General features: G+C 40.1%; 1 protein-coding gene across 2 annotated transcripts in view; it reads left to right on the top strand.

Annotated features, from left to right (window-relative positions):
- LRCH4 (leucine rich repeats and calponin homology domain containing 4) overlaps window positions 1-24,670 on the top strand; it is a 1,419,989-nt gene that overhangs the window by 135,765 nt on the left and 1,259,554 nt on the right. The gene's annotated exons all lie outside the window — the stretch shown is intronic.

Raw genomic sequence — 24,670 nt, 5'->3', positions numbered from 1 at the left:
TGATATAAAAAAACGAGACCACAATAAATCATTTCAAAACTTTTCCTACTTTTAATGTGACCTGTACAATTCAGTTGAAAAACAAACAAATCTGTTTGTAGAAAAAATATAAAAAATAAAAAACGTACAATATGCTTGTTGCATAAGTGTGCACACCCTTAAACTAATACTTTGTTGTGTGCGCACATCGTTAAACTAATACTTTGTTGAAGCACCTTTTGATTTAATTACAGCATTCAGTCTTCTTGGGTAGGAGTCTGTCAGTATATGTCTTGACTTGGCAATATTTGCCCACTCTTCCTTGCAAAAGCGCTCCAAATCTCTGATTGCGAGGGCATCTCTTGTGCACAGCCCTCTTCAGGTCACCCCACAGATTTTCTATTGGATTTAGGTCTGGGTACTGGCTGGGCCATTCCAAAACTTGAATTTTCTTCTGGTGAAGCCATTTTTTTGATTTGGATGTATGCTTGGGGTCATTGTTGTGTTGAAAGCTGAAATTCCTCTTCATCTTCAGCTTTCTAGCAGTCCCCTGAAGGTTTTGGGTCAGAAGTGACTGGTATTTGGAACTGTTCATAATTCTTCCCACCTTGACTAAAGCGTCCAGCTAAAGAAAAGCAACCCCAAAGCATGATACTGCCACCACCATGCTTCACTGTGTGGATGGTGGTGTTTTGGTGATGCAAAGTGTTGTTTTTGCGCCAAACATACCTTTTGGAATTGTGGCCAAAAAGTTCAGCCTTGGTCTCATCAGTCCATAACACATTTTCCCACATGCTTTTGGGAGACTTGATGGATTGTTCTTTGCAACGTCACTGTTGTCCCATATTTTCTCCACTTTTTGATAACTGTCTTCACTGTGTTCCATGGTATATCTAATGCTGTGGAAAATTTTTTGTACCCTTCTCCTGACTGAAACCTTTCAACAATGAGATCCCTTTGATGCTTTGTAAGCTCTCTGCAAACCATGGCTTTTGCTGTAGCAGGCAACTGAATAAATGTCAGGAAAATCCTACTAGGACAGCTGAACTTTATTTGGGGTTAATCAGAGTCTCTAATTGATGGCAGGTGTGTACCCAAGAAGACTGAATGCTGTAATTAAATCAAAAGGTGCTTCAACAAAGTATTACTTTAAGGGTGTGCACACATGCAACCAGGGTATTGTAAGTTTTTTTATTTTTATATTTTATCCCCTAACAGATTTGTTTGTTTTTCAATTGAATTGTACAGGTTATAGGTCACATTAAAGGTGGGAAAAGTTTTGAAATGATTTATTGTGGTAACTGGCATTTTAACAGGGGTGTGTACACTTTTTATATCCTGTGTGTGTGTGTGTGTGTGTGTGTGTGTGTGTGTGTGTGTGTGTGTGTGTGTGTGTGTGTGTGACTTAACATGAGAATGATTAACACCATCTGCTCATTTGAGTTTATTTACTAGCATATCGGACTGTATTGCTGTTTCACTCTAGTTGACAGTAACCCCAATGACATGTTTGCGTCTTAGAATTTGTTTCTGATACTTGGCAGCAACTTTCACCAGTTTATTGCATTACACAATATGACAGGTTCCAATATGGATGTGCAGCCACCTCCCACCGTTGGTCTGTCCAACTGTTTCTAGTTGTTCCATGCCCTCTTGAAGGCTCTGTGGATTCACAACCTACCACCCAATCAGGCAGTATTTTCCTGGGGTCCACAGCTGTAGGCAAAGAACTGCTTCCTTAGGTCCAGGTTAAAACAATTTAGCTTCCAACTGCATTTGATGACTCTGTCTCTGTCATTTTGCCTTATTTCTATCCCTTCAGTTTTCCCACATGGATCTTGTTAGCCATAGTCTATTCCATCTCTTTCTCATGTAGTAGCTAATGAGTAGAAGCCCTGCTGCAGAAGTGGAGGGCTGAGCTTCAGTAACTAGTAGGACTTTGCTGCAGGCAGTAAGTTTTCATTGTTGATAAAACAGGTTTCTAGCTCCCTCGCCATCCTGAATTGTACCTTGGTAGCACTTTTGTCCTTCTTTCCTTGCTAAGAAAACCAGTTAGAACAGTGCAGGAAGGGGGTCTAAGGATCTGATTAAGCAAATTAAATGGACATAGTTTACAGTAAAATTACTATAATACAGAGAGGGAGGCGAGTATGAGGGATAGTTGTCAGAATCCATAGTAGGGTTAAAGGCACGCTGCCCTTAAAACCAGGGATTCCTAGAGAGGAAAAAATGGAAAGGGAGGGGTAGCAGTAGCTGCCGTTGCCTAGTTACAGCAAAGCAAACTAGGACAACTCGTAGTGACCATCTGCTATTTTATTTACAGACTCTCTGTGTTGGCATTTTTATTATGGCAGAAAACACGAGTGATTTTTCATAGGAGATGCATCATTTTAAAAGCTCTTTTTTGATAGCACTTCACATTTTTTCGCATGTATTTATTTACCTATTCAAGCTGAAGTCTGGGAAGTAAAGTTAATGGTGTGTTTTTGTAAGTTTAATGTTTTTAGGAGCAAAACAAAAGGAAAGCAAGGAAACTACCTTTATAAAATTTGTTCTTGAACAATTTAGTTTTCACAGGGCAAAAAAGAAGAATATTGTTTCATAAATATTTTGTGTCTAATGGCATGAGCAAGAAAATTATGCCTTTTGATTGAGCGCTTAGTTTTCTTTGTGTTTGTGCCATTTAAAAGAGAGAGAGAGAGAAAATGCATATGATATTTTGCAGCCCAGTAGTAGTTGCAAGATTCTTGGATCCACAAGATGTACTGGGTAATTAAATTAATTAAAAATCAGTCCTTGTATAACTCAGATGCTCAGCCTTCTAATTTCTTTTGCTTGTTCCTCATTTTTGAAAATTCATAGCTGCAGCTTCTGCTTTAACTGCTGGGTGTTCATAGGGCTTGGAGCTACATGTAGCCAATTCATGACAAACACTTTAAAAACAAAGTTTGTGTCTGGTGAGTAAGAAAAAGCCAATGAGGATCATGCTTAAAGCTCACAGGCATTGTAAACTGAATGTTTAGTAAAATGGAAGTTAACTGCTCAGCTTCTACCTCTTCTGTTATTTAAAGCTTCAGTTAGATTTTGTTCAGTTAAATTGTTTTGCCGTAAGGATTCACTTTCAGATGGTTTAAAACTCTAGGATGGTAACCTGTCAAATAACTATTTTTTGCAGGATGTAAGAACATAGTTATTTCAGCTTCAGTGTACATGTTGCTTGTATCTGCTACGTTCTCTAACAATATTTGAGTTTGCAGCCGGGTCTCTGACGCCTGCTCAGCTGGCACTTCATGCAGTGAAATTCATACCTTCCCTCTACAGTTTGTCAACCTCAGTTTGTTAAAGTTATATAAGGGGATGCAGGTAGCACAGCTTGACCACAACTGGAAGAAATGGGTATCTTATTAAATTAATCAGTCTTGACCAAGTAAGACTTCGAGTTGGTTACCTTTTAGAAGGATGTACCACGTTGTCTTACAGCACCACTTGTATCTCTGTATATTGAGCCAGTGCCATACTAAAGTGTAGAATTTGTTCCAAGCTTGCTTTTGCTGACAGAATTATTTTGAATAATGTCATGCTGCTAGAAGTATCAAACTTTTATAATGCTACCAAATATTTGGTGGAAAGCTGAGGCATCCTGCTGGCTGTGTAGAAGAGAAAGCTGGAAATGGAACTTAACCCTATTTGACCTGGGTTCTGTTATGCAAGCACTGGAGGTGCTGGCTTGGGGAAAAATAGAAATGGAAGTCTTTGCAGCCTTGTTTTTTTATTTCTAGGGTGGAGGATGGGAATGTATGTCAGTGGGTGCACTTGCTGTTATAATCCCAGGTGGAGACCAGAGACTGATTGCATTTGCTTACAAGGAGTGTCATAACTTTTTGGGAATTTTCAAAAATTGGGTGACTGCCTTGGCACTACCTATTCCATTTATTTTGTGGCTATATGAAGTAAGCAGGAAGTAAGCAAAATGCCTTGATAGTTGCTTGGATGATGACCATACCACATCATAGTTGAGGTGATAGCCGAGATGGTCATGTGGCAGGGGGAGAAAAAAGTACAAAAAAAAAGAGAGGGAAAGTTGAGGATATCCTGTACCAAAGAATATTGACAATGTCGTGCATCAAAATGAAATACTGTGGTTTCCAGAGGAAGTAATAAAGAAATGAGTTTTAAAAAGTAGTGCTTGAAACCTACATTAGCCATTTGTTTTTCAAGCAAAAAACATCTGTCTGCAAGCAGTGTGTTGCCTATTTCATCATACACTACACCCTGTCAAATTTAGATACCTGCTAATGTAGTTTTACTGGTGGTTGCATAGATGGTGCATTTTGAATTTAATATTAGCTTTATGTGACTTTTGTTAAATGTTTTCTTTCCCTGTGCCTGTTACTGTTCAGCTGTCCAGTATCCTTCAATTAATTGGACTCATTTTCCCTCCTAGAGAACCGGTCACAGCAGACTGTCATCCAGACAGCCATCGGGGTATTTTGCTTATGGCCAAAGTATGTAACCCCCCTCCCCAGCCAACTGACATATGCACTTGCTTGTGGAAGGGCCTGTTACTTTGTCTTCTCCACATGGAGAGTCATGCTCTTGTACATACCATACTGTCCTGGCAGAACCTGGCACACATCCCTAGCCCAATTGCATCACAGTAGCCAGCCTTCCTCCCTTCCATGATGGGGGAACTGATATCAGCCACTCACTTTCACCTTTCCCTATTGGCTCCTGCAGTGCTGGGCCACTAAACAAACCTGCGCCATCTCTAACTCTGATTTTATTTCACATGTGGTAAATTCAGTTTGTATTTAGTACTTTAAGGGACATGTTCAGATAGAAGAAGAAACCTTTTTCTTATATTATTTCTTAGAGTAGTTAGAATGCACCTTGCTGCCAGGCTGTCAATTTAGAAACGTTGATGCATTTTATTTTATTCTGAAGATTGTACTGCTTCCATAGTTTTATCGCAGCTCTCTTATATTGTTCATGCTTTTTTTCTTATTCTTGGTGGCTGTTGATTTGTCTGTCTCTTTTTTGATAATATGGCTGTGTTTATGCCTGCTAGCAGATTACAATAAAGCCAGAAGCATTGTCCTTGTTTTGAGATAGTTTATTTTAAAAAAGCATTATAAGTTTATCTGGTACACGTTATTTACTAGATGTTTTGTAAAGGTGTATCGGGTGGCAGGTAAATATGCTGCTATTAACTAAAGAATTTCTGTGGCACTATACGAAAGTTTAACAGGCCATATTACAATTTTGTACTCTGATGATATGGCCTTAACCAAGGATGGTGAGAATCACAGATGTCTAGGCATGTAGTGTAGTGGGTAGGAGCAGTAAGAAAACAAAACAAGAATGTCTGCGGGATTTTGGTATGGTAGATCAAGCTAAACTGGGAGTTGTCGAACTTGAGTTTAGGAAATGGAGGTACCCTGAGGGGTTGATAGTGGGAATGGTACAGGGGTGGAATACCTAGAGTTGTAGACAAGATTAAGCCCAAGTACAAAAAAGAGTGTACCTTTATAGGAATGTAAAGCTTGCAGTTAAAAGCGGAACATGTGGTAGAGTAGAGCTAAACAGAAGTCTTTCTAGTTGCCTTCCCCTTATGTTAATTTGACCATATATCTCTATTTCCTCTCTGTGTTTACTGGCTTGTGTGAGTAAGCACAAAATTATCATTTTGTGAAATCACTCCCCTTCAACTATTTAAATTTATTGGCCATCCTACTGTATTCCATAGTACCAGAATACAAAAGTGACCACCCCCTTTTAAATCTATCTTGCTGTTTTAAAAATAGTGACTCTCTACTAAAACAACTTTTTAGACAGGTAAACCTTAAGTTACCTACTTTCACATATAACTCCTCTAGTGCACACTGCAGTGTTTAGGATAAACCATTTTTTTCATCTTACCTTTAAGCATCCCTGTGACTAGCACTTGCTTTAAAACCTGCTGGAAAGCACTAGGAAGTCTTAAACTGATACAAGCACTCAACTCTCCTTGTTTATAAGGAGAAATTAATCATAGGCACTAAACAGCCTATAATTGCAAAGTACCTTGCTAAGGTAAGGGAAAACAGCTCTTGTATTTTACAAAAAAAAACACCAAACCAGCATGTCCAAGGGTCAGCTTCCTGTGATTTCTCCTGTCCATCCTGGGGCAATGCAGCAATTGCCTCATGTACACAGACAACCCTCTCCTCCCTACCACCCAACACTACAACCTGTGAGAGATGCACTTACATAGCCAAACTGGAAGCAAAGCTCTCTCCACCCAAGATTGTGCTAGACAGTCAAGAGGAGAAGGTTACACCCACACTACACCTCAAGCAACACATATCCCTTCTTAAGCCCACACCATCAACATCCACACATAGCAACACTAAGCCCACATATGTGGAGGCCCTTAACAGTAACCTGCCCAAGCAAGAAGGACTGCCTAAGCTAAAATGTAAACAAACACCAATCACAACCAAAGTGACACATAGCTCACAACACCAGTGTGCCACCCAGCAACAGCCCCTAAGGCAAGACAACATACCCAACACTTTAATCATAGTTGACTCTATAGTCAGGTACACTGATGTCCCACTCACCAGGCTGAACACAGAGAAAATTACAGTCAGCTGCCTGTCAGGTGCCAGGATCCGCCACATAATGCATGCACTCAAGTCACTCCACAACAAATACAAATATGACTCTGTCATTGCTCATGTTGGAGTGAATGACTTGAGACGTACCTCCCTGGACTACATGAAAAGAGACATTGTAGAGCTCTCGGATCATGTGGCCCAGGCAGGTATGACCCTAGCCCTGAGTAGCATCCTGCCTTTGCCCAGAATGATACCACAGTATAAGGACAAAATGATTGACTTCAACAGTTGGCTAAGCTTCTGGTGTCATTCAAAGGGGATCTAGTATCTGTCTGCCTGGGATGACATGATCGACAGATCACGATGCTTTGCCAGAGATGGTCTCTACCTGTTGCCCCTAGGATTCAGGTTACTGGCTAAAGCTCTTGCTACCCCTATAGTGCCTTTTTTAGGCAAATTTCAAAGGACAAAACTACCACCATAACCGGTAGAAGCATGCAAAATCTGAAGGTAATGCTACTCAAAGCTAGAAGTCTAAACCTCAAAATGCACTCTCTCGAGGCACTCCTAAAAATGGAGAACATCGATATGTGTGCAGTAACTGAGACCTGGTTTCAAGGCTCCAGAGAGCACCCCTGCAGCACCAGGCTACAACTCTTACCACACTTTTCCGCCACCAAACCAGGACCGAAACACTAAAGGTGGAGGGAGTGTCCATATTCACCAAGGATATTCACAGCACCAGGCTAGTTGCCTAACACAATGCGTCTGAAATTCTCCAGGTGCAACTAACACTAGGTAAGACTGCAATCCAAATTGTAGCTTTCTACAGATCCTGCACCATGCCCCAGGATTCTCACTACACCTTTCTAAACATACTGGAGAATATTAAGATACAACCAAACACCCAAATACTGGGTGATTTCAACTACCTTGCCATTAACTGGGAGAACTACTCATGTACCAACACCTTTGCCCAACGGTTCTTGGAATTCATAAATTCCAACACCCTGAATCAACTAATCCTTAGTCCCACCAGGGGCTCCAGTATCCTAGACCTGGTCATTTTCCAACATAGGAAATCGATGCTCCACACCAATTGGTCACCCCCTCATTGGTCAGGTCTGACCATAAGCTAATCAGTCTTGACATCCACATCCACCCCCACCCCCTAGTAAGGAAACCTCCATAAAAAACTTCTCCAAAGCCAACTTTATGCTACTCAAGTCAGAAGTGACAAACTTCATGACACCCATGCAGATGGGAACTGAAAGTTCGACTGCTGAATCCTATAATAAGGCACAGTATGAGCACATCCACTTGTACATGAATCGTGCCATCCCCAATAGAACCAAGACGCTCTCCTCCAAAAAAAGGAAGCCAAACTGGTGGTCCCTTGCCATAAACAAACTTTACAACAAAAGGAAGAAATTGTTGCTGAAAAGAGGAAAATCCCAGGATGCAAAAAACTCCCTTACCAGCCTGAGTAAGAAGCTGAGATCCCTCATAAAATTCTCCAAAGCTAGTTACGAAAATAAAATTGCTAAAGATTCTAAAGACAACCGCAAGGCATTCTATAGCTATGTCAAGAATCTAAATGGCAATGCTCAGATCTGCCCTGAGCTACAACAGAATGGCATTAAATATACCGATGCCAAGGATATTGCCAATATCCTGGCAGATCGATTCAGTGCAAACTTCACCCCCTTCTCAACCCCTAAAGGGCCCATCTCAATATCGAAAGATTGCCAAATTCTGGTAATAATGGCCACACAGGTAAAAAGCGCTCTCTCCAAAGCTAAGAATACAGTATCCATGGGACCAGACGACACCCCAGGCTGTGTACTACATGAAATACAAAATGAACTGGCACCTCACCAAAGTGTCATGTTTAATCATAGCCTCACCTCAGGCTTTGTGCCCACTGAGTGGCGCACAACTACAGTTATCCCACTCCACAAGGGGGAATCCACCTTGGATCCTGGGAACTACCACCCTCATCAGTCTGACGAGCCTGATCTGCAAGGCCATAGAACATATTATCATGGAACTTATAAACAAAGACATTGGTAACCTTCAAACACTGGGCCCCACGCAGTTTGGGTTCTTGAAGGGCCGATCTTGTGCCCTGAACCTGATTGACTTCTTCGAATCAGTCTCCAGAGCCGTGGGCAAGGGTAAAGTGGGTCCACACAGCCTATCTGGACCTCGCCAAGGCCTTCAACACCATCACCCACTTTGGAATCATAGATAAACTTAGTTAGCTGGGCATTAATCCCTACGTCACTCGTTGGGTTGCCAACTGGCTTACTGACAGAACCCACACTGTAAAAGTAGCCGACTCCAAATCCAGCTCCAGATAAGTAGAGTATCTCAGGGTTCAGTCCTGGAACTGCTCTTGTTTGGCATCTACTTCTGTGAAGTACAGGCCAACACTAAGGGACTCTGGCTAACAAAGTTCGCAGATGACTGCAAACTGGTAGCCATTATTGAATCTCCAAGTGATGTGGATATTCTACAAAAAGGCCTTGCAGAAACAAATGCTTGGTGCCAGAGCCATGGTCTCAAGCTCAATGCCAAGAAATGTATAGTTATCCCCTTTGGGGAAAAAAACATGTACCCGTGAATTACCACATAGGTGGCAGTACACTAAACACCTAAAGTGTGATAAGACACTTAGGGACACAGGTGGACAGTAGTCTCACCTTTGGTAACCACATCACCACAACAGTCGGTTAATCCTTCTATGTGGCACACCTCATCACTAAGGGCTTTTCATCCAGAAAAAAGGAGGTCATTGTCCCACTGTACTCATCCCTCATTAGACCCATTATAGAATACAATGCCCCGTTTGCTATGTACCTCTCAAGACATCTGCAACAACTGAAAAGGCCACAGAAATAGCTCACTAAAAGAATCACAGGCCTAAAGCAGATGCCCTATGCTGACCATCTAAAAAAAACTTCATCTATACTCTTGTCACATACCGTCTACTCAGAGGCGATGTCTGCTTAACATACAAGGCCATGTCAAACGCAGAGCTGTTGGACATGCTACACTTAAAGAAATCCCAATCCCTCTGAGACACACGCTTCAGGGATCTAAACCTTGTCATCACAATGAACAAAACATACTGGAGGGATAGGTTCCTGACCCAGAGACTCTGGAATAGACTGTCCATATATGTCAAGCAGAGTGCCTCTTTGGCCCTATTCAAAAGGAACCTTGATGATTGAATGGGAGATAGGAAATTCACCCCGGGGGTCATGTCAGTTGCCCAGCTAGACAGGGGTCCAGGGAATTAAATACTGTGGGAAGAAATAGCCAGGGAATTGTTATGGCTAGGCTTGTATAGGCCCTAAGGCCGATAGCCTAGTACCAACCTATGAACCTAAAGATGTGGAAGTGGGTGTGTCCCAGTACAAGGAGGCAAGCAGAAATATGAAACTGGTGAGGGCAGCAAAGATGCATACTGAACAAGATCTCTGTGAGGGAGTGATAGACTTTATTAGGGTGTGTAAAAAAAAATTAGGAGCAAAACCAAAGAAAACTCACATTAAGATGGATTGAACAAATACTTTGAGTTAAGTCTTTACAAAGGCAAGGGAGATCAGGGGCACCTAAGTAGTAGTAGTTATTGCAGTTAGTTAAAAACAATTGATGCAGGGTGAATGCCATTTAATTCAAATTACCAAAATTTCAGAAGACTTTTGGCTGCTCCCAAGTGATCTTTAAAAATCCACTTTTATTATATTGCAAAATAAGAAAAAACTAGCACCTAAGCTTATGCCTTCAACATTCTTTCATTGAAGGCATAACCAAGGTGCCTGTAGTCCAGTAGTCTGTATTTTGTAATAAAAGTGGAATTTTAAAGCTCACTTTGGGGCAGCCGAAAGTCTTTTGAAATACTGCAGCTAATTTCCTTTGAATCCGGGTGTGTGGCCACTACTTTAACCAGGCAGTGCTTTAAGTGAGGATAAGGCATGAGGACCAGGTGGTCTTTCTCCCAGGGGCCTCGATCATTTGATGGAGATCAGCTTATCACTTGTGACTAGGGCTCTTCTCACTAGAGACTTTAAAGACGTTTAGGGGGCACGTTTGTGTTGAGCAGTATCATGTCAGAGAGAAGCTGCAGACAGTAAGGAGACGTTACTCTTGGGTCTGCGAAAGTACTTCAAGGAGAGTATTGTGAACCAGCTGAAGTGAATAATGGAATGGTCTTGGAGAAAGAATGTATTGTGGCTATCGAGGATATTGAATTGGTGCGGCGAAGGGAGAGCTGGAGATGTGGTAGAATTTTATGTGCATTTAAAGGACAAGTGAACTAAGGTACGTGTTTGTCTTTTTATACAGTCAGACAAAGTGTACCACAGTGGCTAGTAGAAGTAGAACTGGAGTGTGCTATTGTGGATTTTGGTGAATCTAGTGGGTCAACTGGATGTAGAGGTGGCCAGGGATGGTTTGGTAGTGTGCAGTACCTGATGGGGAAATACGTATCTTTGTCATCGGAAATCAGTGACACTAATGAGGAGTGTTTTTTTCCAATGAGAAGAGCACCGATGCAGTTTGGGTGAAGGGGTTCTGATACAAGTAACATTATGAGTGGATGTGATATTCTGGACTTTTATAGTCAAGGCAGTTGTGTACTAGAGAGACAACTTTCTGAGTCTGTTGAGAGCAGGATGCATGGCAGTGGTGGACTTTGCTGTAGATGTGGGTTGCATTGCCCATTTTGTGAAGTGTGCACACACATGCACTTGATGAGAGAGTACTTTGTGAAAGGCCATTCTGTTTATTAATTTTAACATGGTAGCCATGACCAAGGCTGAGAGGTGCAAGTGATTACAAACACATGCTATGCGGTCTTCAGAGAATGTAGTGAAAGGAACTAAGATAACTTATGTTCTTTAAAACAGATAATTATACAATATGGTGGTGAAGATATAAGACATTCTTAAGGAGGACATGATAATCTGTGTTATGTCTCTGAAATGCTAGCATTTATAGTAGGTAAATTTATTAATTTATTTTCTATATTCTTTTTTTGTCTGTGTCAGATGCCTATCGGACCTCCTGCAAAAGTGTTTTGAACCCATTTGTTTTCCATATTCTAGATTTACAACATAGGGACAAGCACTGACTAGGGGATTTGTCATACAAGCAGACATAAGTATATATTTTTTTGCACTCTCTTTATGTTGTCACTTAAGATCTAAACCATGTTAACATTTTTCTGTTTACATGCATTATATGTCACATATCTTTGCTTGTTTCTGTGAAATGATCACCAGTCCAACATTACATAAATTGCTGAATTCTTGCTTTCCCTTAAACCTCACTCTTCCTGGACATTATTCTGCTTGTATTGTTCCCACAATTTCCTTTTGTTTCTGTTTAGTTTGGTCCTTCCCCTTTCTGAAGATCCCGCTTCCATTTTTTTATCGCTTTTATGCTATTCAGTGCTTCAGATACAGTTGGGATAGGACCCGCGGTGGTGGTGCTGCGGGAGCATTGTCGCCTCACAGTAAGACGCTGTCTTGTTCGATTCTCAGCTAGACCGTCTTCTGGGTGGAGACGTGCGTGAATGGGTGTACCTTCGTTGAAGGTTGCGCATCAGGCCTGGCAAGCCGGTATGTAAAAATCAACTGCCAATCATTAGCGGACCGGAGTTCCACTGTGGCGACCCCTAACCGGGAAAAGCTGCAAGACACAAACAAACAAGATACAGTTGGGATAGGCAGCCAGCATAATTAAACTTAATAAGGCCTTACCATGTCTACGCAGTTCAGTATTTTGTATGGTTGTAATCATTCTCCTTAAGAATATGCATCCAAAATCCTACTTGCTCTCAATTTCTTTAACCCCCCACTTCAAATTCCTTCAACTCTATTACTGTCCACAACTTCTCTTCTTGTTGATAAAAATATGCCTGATGCATACATATACAATGAAAGGGGCTAAAAACCTTGTCACTGCTTGTATATTATCTTTTGTTTAGTCTCTTCCCTCGTATTCTTTGCTGTCTTAACAGAACCCGTTTTAATCCATACTCCTAATACTTCATATCACACACCAATAAGTATTGGTATTGCTGAATAAATTTGTGTGTTAGTCTTTGTTTTGTGGTATCCTGAAAAAAACTTGAATCAAAATGTTCCGCAGCACTGAGATGTCCTTGCACTTCTGAGTCCCTCATTTTCTGTACCAATGGTAGTAAATGTGAAGCAAATATGAAAGGGGAAGGAGGACACCCCTGCCTAGTTCGTCTGTTCAAACACAACTTTTCAGAGAGGAGCCCTCCCACTTTAATTCTTGCCTCAGATCCTTCATATATCCTCCTAGTTAATGTTATTACATTAGGGAATGCAACTGCTTCCTTTGCCCTACTCAGAAAATCACAACTTACTCTGTTGAATGCTTTCTCTGCATCAAGACCCACTAACAGCAGCAGTATTTTTTCCCTGTGGATTATCATTGTTCTGTTAATGTTGTCATATGTTTGCCTCCCCTCCACAAAACCACATTGATCTATGTCTATCAATTCTGACAACACCTTTGCTATTTTTTAAGCTAGTATAGACCAAAAAAAATCATAATCATGGTTTAAAATTGAAATGGGTTTGTATGAAACTGGGTCTGATGGGCCTTTACCTTCCTTGGGTAATATAGCTACCCTAGCTTTAATCCAAGATGACGATTCCACTCCTTTTAAAATACAGGTAAACAAAATCTTCCACATCTTTATCACTTTCTTGTCTCCTAACTTTCAAAGTTCCACAGGAATGCCATCTGTTCCTGGAGACCTTCCTGAAGATTGATTTATATACCATCATTTTTATTTCCTTCCCTCCTATTTTAACTGTTAATTGTCGAGTCTCATCTACCGCTAACTTTGATATAATTAAGACTTACATGAATATTACATTTTGTGCCCTTGATTTTCATATTTCTCTGCTTTATACAAATTTGCATACATTTTCTGAAATCTGTAAAATCTATATAGAATGTCTGGTTATTTTGCCTGTTTTAGGCTCTCTGAGTTTGGGAACAACCCTTTCTATTGTCAAAGTCTTTGTGGTAAACGTTTTTGTGCTCTGTGTTGTTATCGAAAAGTAGTTGTTTAACAGCAATCTTTGTAAAGTCATGTCTGTTATCTAGAAATCCCCTTATTTTCTCTTTAGCACTCTACATTTGCCCCTGTCCTCGTTTTGTGAGATTCCTCTTATTCTGTACCATCTCTTGTCAGCCTCTCAAGTAATTCCTGTTACTTCTTAACAGTATCTTTTATTTCTACTCTTTTAACTCCATTTTCATTTTATCCCACTAACATAGTATACTTTCAGAAGATATATCCATATTCCCTAATAACTCTCAAATAATTTCCACTACCCATTCCTTAAATTCCCCTCTTTTAACAGGTAGGTGGGAAAGTGCCAGTGTCTCATTTTTACGTATGAATGTGGTGAGAGAGGACATGCAGGTGGTTGGTGTGACAGAGCAAGGTGCAAAGGACAGGAAGAAATGGAAACAGATGATCCACTGTGGCGACCCCTAATGGGATCAGCCGAAAGAAGAAGACTCTGCATTTCCATCTTAGATTTTATTGCTTCATGATCTGAAAGAGTTATTGGATGTGTGTTGAAGCTTTCAGTGAAGTACATATGTTCCTGTGAAATATAATGTCTGTCTAGTCTAGCTCAATTGTTGTAAATTGGGGAATAATATGTAAACTCTGTCAGAGTTCTACTTCTGAATTCACATCTTCTATACCAAATATTTTCATACATTTCTTCACAAATCTGCCCTTTTTGCTATATTTCCCTTTTAGGTTCCTCTTATACATTCTCACTATTACAAGTCAAGTTCCACTCCCCATTTATAAGCAATATTCCCTGCTGTAATCTGAATATTTATCTCCATGTTTTCATAAGCTCCATAGTAACAGCTTACCCCAGCACAATCCTTCTCCCTTGCCAATAGCCCGTACTACCACATTTCTACCGTTATTGTCTTTTTCCCCCTTTGATCACTAGCACCTATAGCATTTAGTTTAATTACTCCTCTTTTCTTTGTCAGTGATATTTTGCTGAATATCCATTCTGAATTTTTTTTTTCAAACTGATATACTCATTTCTTTCTAAATGTGTCTCCTGCAATATTGCTATTGCATTCTGCATTTCTTAATATAATTTCATCATTTTTTTCTTTTTGTCTATAACTGTAGAACCAGTTACATTCCAAGACACTCGCACACATCATTGCCTGGCCATTAAATCTATAAACTGGTTTGAGTTCCTTCATTATATACATTACTCACAACTTACTCTCACCCACAAACTACTAAATAATCCAAACTTCTGCCCATCCGTTCAAACTATAATACAAACACACACCCCTACTCGGCATCTTAGGTCCTCTAACAAACAACCCCTAACATAACTAAACCCAACAAAAGAGATGGACAATGTCTCTATTACCATGCCATTGCCAAACTTTGGAATGCACTCCCTCTCTCTCTTACTCAACTCGACTCTTTAAAAACATTTACATTTACACTAAAAGAACACTATCTCAATAACCTTGTCTGTTCTTGTAGTCATATGATTAAACCACCTTAAATGTTTTTGCCACTGTATGCTACAAATTCTGTTACTAACTTAATATAGTTGCAGTTTACACCATCTGTCTTCGTATCCAAACGCCCTTGCTTTCTTTATTTCTGTGGCTGAATAAACAGAATTGTTTAATCAGAATTACTAAAAATTTAACACACTGGGTTTATTTTATTGTATTGTATACCTCTATAATATGTATTTGTCTTGTGTGTTTGTATTATGTAAAAACTTTCTTGACTTTCAAAGTTAAGATAATGTTATGTAAAAATTTTTGTGATTGAATGGAGCTTTTCTCCCCGGGCCTCCACTGAAAATGGGTCATTGGGCCCAGTGGACTTTCCCAGTTAACAAATGTCAGTAAATAAATAAATAATAAGATAATATGGATAGCATAGCCACTATGGTAAAAAGCTGTTATTCTACCAGTTATACATGATGGTTATTTTGAATGTGTATTTTCAACTTTTGTATTATATGCACACACTGTTATGCAGGCTGATCTTTTGTATAGTTATTTCTTTTCTTCCTAGGATACAGAGCATAGTGACAAGGCTTTGAGTTTCTTTTTTCTGATTGATTTTCTTTTAGCTTTTCCAAATTTCTTCTTTGCTGGTAATCAGCCAGTGTACTCACTAGCCATTGACTGAGTTTTAACCAGAATAACAGTTTCAGTGGCACTCCAGTTCTCCCAGTGTGAAAAGCAAAACTGAGGAAAACAAAGTTAAAGAAGAACTGCACCCACAGACTTAAAAAAACATGTTTATTTCATCATGGTTTGGTGTTTCCTACATTTTAACACCCCTCTGGGACTGTTAACAGGTTTTTAAATATATTTTTTGGAGCATTTCTCCCCGGGCCTCCGCTGAAAACAGGATCTGTGGAACCTAGTCGGACATTCCCGTCAACAAATGTTAAATAAATAAAATAAAATAAATAAAATAAATTTATACGTAATTTCTGAGTCTGACCACATCGGGTCTGGCATCTTGAAATAATTCTGATTGTTTAGTCTGTCGTATAATCCAGTGCTTGGCTGTAAAAAATTATGTCATGTATGCCTATTTCTTCCAGAAGCTCCTGGCACTACATTGATTTTTGCATGCATACACTGCTGTCTTTCAGTCAGTTAGTTTTAAGTGACATTTCATACCATTCACTGACTACTTAAAACACAAACAGTGCAAATGCCACAGAACACACTTTCAAAGTGCTTAGAATGGCCAAACTGCAGTGTTTTGTGAAGCCTGAATTGTACTACTTTGACTCGTCTTCCATCCTCCTTCACACTTAACTTCCCTAGCTGTCGAGGTGTTAAGGATAGTTTGAGCTGTTTGGGCTAATTTCTATCTCTTTCATTTCCCTGCTATAAAACCCGCATTTGCGAGGTTTTTGCACTAATGCCTGGTGCTGCAGAATTCTACACAGCAGCAGAGATAGAGACTTTAGTTTCTGTAATTTAAAATAGTTATCTTACCCCTGCACTTTAACAAAGTAGTTTTGTGTTTAAATTACCTGTTTAACTGTTGTAGCCTCTGTCCCTGGAGGAGTGGTTTCAGCCCCAGAAATTAGTAGTTTATTGGCCATTTTGGGCTAATTACTATCTCTTTCATTTCCTGCTAACCAGCCAATCAGTAAAACAGTTCACTGTACCTATCCAGGCATGTCCAAAGGCAGTTTCAGGTGACTAGGCTAAACAAGGAGAAGGTTACTGTTAGCAGAACAAGTACACAAATCTCAAATTGTCCATGTTGGTGTGAATGACCTGGTGCCACTCTCCCTGGTGACTACAAAGAGACATGAAAGAGCTCTCTGATGCTCTCGCCAAGGCAGGCAGAGATGACTCCTGACCGAGCATCGTCCTGCTTTGCTTTCACCAAGAATATACGGTATAAAGAAAAAAATGACCAATTCAGCAACTGGCTAAGCTTCTGGTGTCCTTCAAAGGGGATCCAGTGTCTGTCAGCCTGGGATGACAGACGCCTAAACCACTCCTCAGTATGGAAAAAAGAAAATATATGTGCAGTAACAGAAGAACCCTGGTTTAGGGTTCAGGAGCACCCAAGCACTACCAAGCTAACAACTCATACCATGCTTATCCATATTCATCAGAGATCATCCATATGCAACTAACAACGGGCAAAACTGCATTTCAAATTGTAGCTTGCTACATATCACCCACCATGACCCAGGAAACATTGGAAACCTAAAGGTCCCTCCAAACCAATACCCTGATGGGGGAGATTCAATACCTAAACATTAACTGGGAGAACTACTGAAAGCACTACTCCCTTGTCCAACATTTCCTAGAATTTATAAACTCAAACCCCTGGATCAACTGGTCAAAGAAATCACTGTGAAAAGGTGGAACATTTCAAGCCCCCCATGCTAAAGGATAATGCTGCCAGTCTGGTGGACCCCTGCCATATACAAGCTATACTACAGAAGGAGGAATCTAGTACAGAAAAAAGTAAAATCCCAAGAAGGTAAGACATCCCTGATCAGTATCCGCAAGAAACTGTGATCCCTCATAAAATCATCCAAGGCTAGCTTTGAAAGAAAAATGCTAAAGGACTCAAAGATAACCACAAGGCATTCTTTAGCTATGTCAAGAATCTAAGTGGCAATTCTCAGATCTGCTCGGAGTTGGTGCAGAATGGCACAGAATACACTGAACTCAGGTTAAAACAGCCTTCTCCAAAGCCAAAAACACAGCATCAGTGGACATGAGATGAAAGATGAACTAACCCCTCACCTAAACACACTGTTCAAACTCAACCTCTCCACAGGCTACATCCCCATAGAGTGGTGCACAGCAACGGTTATTCCTCTCCACAAAGGTGGAGCCACATAGCTTGGTCTGCAAGGCTATGGAGCGCATCATCATGGATCTCATTAACAGAGACATTGGGAACCTGCAAACACTGGACTCTACCCAGTTCGGCTTTAAGGGCAGATCATGCCTCCTAAACCTGGTGGACTTCTTTGAGACAGTTACCAAGTCTATAGATGAGGGAAAGGTGGTCCACACAGCCTATCTAGACCTCACAAAGGCCTTCGACACCATTCCCCATTCTGGTATTATAGACAAGCTCACCAGCCAGAACATAAACCTGTACGTCACGAGATGGGTTGTCAACTGGCTCACGGACAGAACCCACATGGTAAGAGTTGCAGGAGCTAGGTCTGACTCTAAACTGGTTAAAACTGGTGTTCCCTAGGCCTCAGTCCTAGGACCCCTCCTGTTTGGCATATACTTCTCAGAGGTATGGGCAAACATAGGAGGTCTATTGCTGACCAAGTTCGCAGACAACTGCAAACTAGGGGATATAATTGACTCTCCGGCCGACACAGACATCCTCCAAAAGGTTCTCACTGAGATACCTGGTGTCAAAACCATGGCCTCAAGCTAAATGCCAAAGAGTGCATAGTCATCCCCTATGGAAAAAACAAAGTACCCACAAATTACCACATAGGTGGTAGCCCCCTAAATACAGAAGATGTAATGAGGGATCTGGGGACCCAAGTAGATGGTAATTTCTCCTTTGATAATCACATTGCCAAAGTGGTTAGAAAATCCTATGTGGCCCACCTAATCACGAAAGGGTTTGCATCCAGATCAAAAGAGGTCATTGTGCCCCATCAGACCCATCATAGAGTACAATGCCCCATTTGGGATGTACCTTACAAGACACCTGCAACAGCTGGAAAGATCACAGAGGTACCACACCAAGAGGATCACTAGCCTCAAACAGATGCCCTATGCAGCTCGACTGAAGAAACTCCAGCTGTACTCAATTGCACTCAGAGGTGATCTATGCCTGACATTCAAGGCCATGTCCAACCCAGAATTGATGGACATGCACCACCTAAAGAAAATCATATCCCCTCGAGCCACAAGTTCTAGGGATCTAAACCTCACCATAACAATAAATAGGATGTAGTCACATATAGCTTACGACAGCTGCTCATGCTGGTTAATGCTCTTGTTTGAAAATTGAACTAAAACAAGAGCAAAAGCAAAGCACAAACAAGTCTTTTCAACTCTCAAAAGATTCAAACCATTTATTATAAATGAAAGCGCTCATCATTTATAATAAATGGTTTGAATCTTTTGAGAGTTGAAAAGACTTGCTTGTGCTTTGCTTTTGCTCTTGTTTTAGTATTTTATTATATTCAATAAATAGGATGTGCTGGATGGATAGATTCCTGTCCCAGAGACTTCCCATGCTCTGGAACAAGATTCCAATCTATATTAGGCAGAGCTCCTCGCTAACACTTCAAATCACTTCAATGGCTCTGCTGGACAGAGGCACAGGGAACTAATCCTACCTGTCTTCATAGGTGTTGATGACATCAGTGAATTGGAGACTGCAGCAAGCTTTATCAGGCTGGGACAGAAGTTTTCCATTGTTGTCATCCCAGCTGTAAGGATGTTTATGCTGGAGTCCTAACTCCCACCCCCCTTATTTCTGCTTAAGTTCCATCTTAGTCTCACACTGCAGCAAATTCATGTGTAAGAACCTTACTTAAAGATTATTTTATCTCACTTATTTATGTTCTGCTAAATGGATTGTACAGTTAGATTTATGGCCTGTTTTCATTGCAGGAGATAAAGAAAAGCTCTTAAATGTTCCAACTTTAATAGGAATAAATAAATTATGCACAAGACCTGAACTACCAGACTTTGTTTGGGAAACAAGTAATATTACAAAGAGCATTTCTGCCTATCCTCCTTTGACTTCTAATATATTTCCCACTGCTTCTCCTATAACCTTACTCTCTTTCTCACTCTTTGCCAAACTTACTGTTTTCAGCCTTCTACCTGTATCTACTCTCTAACATAGTCCCTATCCCTATCACCTTACCTCCTATTATTCTTCTTTATTACCTGCTGTACCTTTTGTTTGTTTGTTTTGTTTCCTCAATTCTCACTCCCAGACTCTGAACTGGCTCCCGCGCTCCCGGGCTCTCTCCGGCTCCCCTCCCCCCCCCCCCCCCACCCACACACCCCAGGGGTCCTAAACTTATAGCCCACCCTTTTCTTCCAATCCTCTTCCTCCCTGTACACACCCCTACTCTAAACTCTCCAACCCTCCCTCCTCCCTCAGCCACACCCCCCCCCCTTCTCAGTCTCACACTCACAGTGAACTCTCTCTATTTTTAAACTCTACTTCCTTCACTTATACCACCTTACTGTACTCTATTTACACTAAAATCTACCTCTTTCTTTGTACTCTGGTCTCTGTTATACCCCTATTCCTCTGTTATCTTTCTTATATTCTTCCATACTTCTCCCTTACTATAACAACACCTTTCTACTCCACCCTCTCTTACCTCTCTTCACCTTTCATAGATACACATACTTCCACTATGACTCCACTCATGTCATCCCACATTTTACTTTCCACACTATTAGTTACCACCCTATGCTCGATATACCTTCTATCCCTCTATGAGAAACCACTGCATGTCCAACCTTTCAATCCATATAAACAAACTACAATATATCTAAATCCTCTAAATTCCTATCCATATATTTCTTCTACACCTAGCTATCAACCACCTAGATTCCACCGACTGTCACACCTAAAATACAATTTGTCTTTAGACTACAAAACTAAACTTCTAACCTTTCTAAAATGTAAACACACTATGAAACCTAGCAATCTTAACCTTCAATCTGGAGATATCCACCCTAACCCTGGTCCAACTTTCCACTCTCCCCTAATGACCATACCCAAACTCAATAACACCTTCCTAATAGGACATCTTAATACCCAAAGCATAAACAACAAAATACCTTACATGCATTCCCTCCTACAGATACATTCATTTGACATTCTTTGCATCTCTGAGACATGGCTAAAGCCCTCCACTAAAGACACTGAGATTACTCCCCAAGGTTATAATATCATAAGACTTGACCGTCCCAACCGTAAAGGTGGTGGAGTTGCAATTCTTCATAAAAATCATCTAAATATTACTACCCTTCCTGCCTCTCCAACACAAGATAGCAAAATAGAAGCTATCATTTCAAAACTACAATTAAACTCCAAAAAATCCATCTATATTATATGCATGTACCTACCACCTGGTAATAACATACCAATCCTCGAAAATTACCTTAGCTGGATATCTATCACATATCCCCAAGAAACCATCATACTAGGTGACCTGAATATAGACTGGAATAGCATTACTGCTGATAATCCTTCTTCTCATATCAACCTCCATGGTTTTATCCAAACTATTACCTCAACTACAAGGCTCAACAAACACAGTAATAGAGAAAGCATTCTAGACTGGATTCTTATAAATAAAGTCAAAGATAACTACAAAGTAGGAATTTTACCTGATGATGTAAGTGATCACTCCTTAACATTCATAACAAGGGATAAGGCTGATTGCACAAACCCCTGCATCATAAGACATGTACGCACCATCAAACACTTCAATCCAGAATTGTTCCAGTCTGAACTTACTGCATGTAATTGGAACCCATTAAAAACACTCCCTCTTGAAAATGCAGTAATGTACTTTAACTCTACTTTTTTATCTATCCTTGACTTGCATGCTCCTGAACGTAGCATTAGAACTAAATCCAATGCTGCCCCTGGCTCTCCCATGAAACCAAAAACTTATTCTCACTAGAAATAAAGTCTGGGCCACATGGAGATCACATAGAAAAACCCTGATCTTCTTCACTTCCGCCAGCTTAGAAATCTAACCAAAAAGCTATACTAGCTGATAAAAGAAATTCTACTTCAATCTGCAAGAAACCCATCTTAATAATTCAAAACTTTTCTGGTCTTCAGTTAATAGACTTCTTTCCCCAGGACGTTCAAAAACACCTTCCCCACTTAATTCTGATCCTGATACCCCCCAAAAAACTGCAGATGCTTTCAATTGTTTCTTCACTGAAACTATACAAGCTCTTGCTAATCAATTAAACACTAATAACTCACACCCAACATGTAACCTCATTAACTCCTCCTCTAAATTCTCTCTACATCCCATCTCTACATCTTACATATACAGACTCCTTCTTAAGCTAAAACCTTGTACCCCCTCTGCAGACAAGTTACCTTCACTCTTTCTACAAAAAGCTGCCAAGGCTATCGCATATCCTATTTCTATTCTCATTAATAGGACAATCAAAGAAGGTATCATCCCTGATATATGGAAGGTCTCTCATTATCCCACTCCATAAAGGTGGTAACTCCATTGACTACTCTAACTTTAGACCTATTGCTCTCCTCTCTCCCTTGGCCAAAATAATGGAGAAATGTATACACCATCAGCTTGTACAACACCTCTCTCTCCACAACATCATAGCAAACAGTCAACATGGATTCAGACCTAATCACAGTACTACTACTGCCCTTCTCTCCTTTGTTGACACTATTAACCTGAACCGTAACAACAACCTACTCTCTTCTGCCATCTTCATAGACCTCTCCAAAGCATTCGATATGGTTAACCACTCTTTTTTTAATCAATACTCTTGAATCCCTATCTTTTGATATACCTGCCATTAGATGGTTTACTTCTTATCTCACTAACAGAAAACAGGCTGTTCTCTGGAATAACCACATCTCTTCTCTTCTGCCTGTTTCTATTGGAGTTCCACAAGGCTCTATTCTTGGCCCACTTCTTTTTTCCCTCTTCATAAATGATCTCCAAAACATAATCCCCCAAGCTACTTGCATTCAATATGCAGATGATTCTACCCTCATCTGCTCTGCATCCTCTACCTCAGAACTTAGATCTCTTACTCAAAATGTCTTTAACACCGTCGAGACATGGTTTTCTAGTCGATTTCTCCTACTAAATGCTAAGAAAACTAAACTCCTCCTCTTTACTCCTACCTCCAGAACCACCCCTTTAAACTTCACTATCTCTTCTAACAATGCAACTATCATCTCTCCGACTCTACTACTAAACTGTTAGGTATTACAATTGATAATAATCTCTCTTTCAACCAACACATTAACAACACCATTAAACTTGTCAATAGGAAAATAGGATCTCTATATCGGATTAGACCATTCCTAACTCCCTCCTCTAGGACTAGGATCGCTCACTCCCATCTTCTTTCCTCTCTTCTCTATGCTTGTCCCATTTTCACCAACCTCAATAAAACAACCTTACCAAACTTTCTACCAGCTATAATAACATTGCTCGCTTCGCTACAGGAAACCCCTACAGAACACACCACTGTCTCAACCTGAAACTACTAGGCTGGCCAGAATTCCAAAACTATCTTGCAACCCAACAACTCACTATTGCCCATAAAATTCTGTACCATCCAACAAACACCCCTATACTCTCTCAACTCATTATCCCCTACAATAATCTTAGCTCTCTCCGCTCCTCCAGTAAACTATTGGCTAATTCCACAAAATCTAATAACACCGCTGTCAACTCCCTTTTCACAAATTCAGTAGGTAGAAAATGGAACCAACTTCCTAGTAACATAACAACCATTGCATCATTACCTCTTTTCAAACTAAACATCAAACTTCACTTCCAAAACCACTGGCTGTGCACATGTAGTAAACCTGATTAATCCTTCACTACTCAGACTCTACTTCATTACTATCTCCTACATTAAACTTTTCTACGATCCAACTGGCTTTCCTCCTCTTCTGCCACGTGTTTTCCTATTATTCCTTGCTTATAGACTGGCTTATAGCTCTCTTTGCTTGCTAACTATCTTACTTGCTGTCCTTCCTTCAACCTACCTCTTCTTATTACTCATATTCTTAGCTCTCTTTCTCACACTTACTATCTTATTATTATCTCTCAAAGTATTTTTAACTTAATATGATGTCATTGAGTTTAACTGTGTGAAGTAGTATTTATTTATTTTTTTAGTTATCTTTATCAGTCTTAGTATAGTATAATTTATATAAGTATTTTTTTTTTGTTACTGTCACTATGTGAGTCAGTATTAAGCTCACTAGTAATAATGAGTAACTGTAGAGTTGTTAGTTTCTGTCTTTTAAAACTTTTTTAAACTCTAGTATGCTTGCCTTAAGTGTATTCTCTGTGGAGCTTTTCTCCCCGGGCCTCTACTGAAAATGGAAATATCTCCAGTTAGACTAGCCCGGTCAACAAATGTAAAATAAAAAAATAAATAAATAAGTTAAAATAGTTTTAAAACACTTTGGTATGTCCTAAAAAACAGTGTGATGCGTGTTACTAACTTGTGAAAAGTCTACAGAATTTTTTCACATTTTCAGCTTTCTGAAGTATGCTGAAATTTTTCTCTTGATTTGCTAAAAATCAAATTTTTTTGTACAAATGTGATAAAAAAATCATCTCCAAAGTGAGAGGGATGGGATCAGCAGAAAGTGAGTATGCAAGAGTAGTGTCAGTCTTGTTTGTTTGTTTAGTATGAGCATTTAGCCAGTTTTGTAGTCACACAGGAGTTTATTGAACTTACCAGTTCATTTTGTGGCTGTCACATTAATC

The sequence above is a fragment of the Protopterus annectens genome, chromosome 7.part0 (genome assembly GCF_019279795.1).
Source record: "Protopterus annectens isolate FY-2018-M chromosome 7.part0, PAN1.0, whole genome shotgun sequence".
Lineage (NCBI taxonomy): Eukaryota > Metazoa > Chordata > Ceratodontiformes > Protopteridae > Protopterus > Protopterus annectens.
The sequence above is the reverse complement of the archived record's forward strand: the minus strand, read 5'-3'. Positions and strand labels throughout refer to the sequence as shown.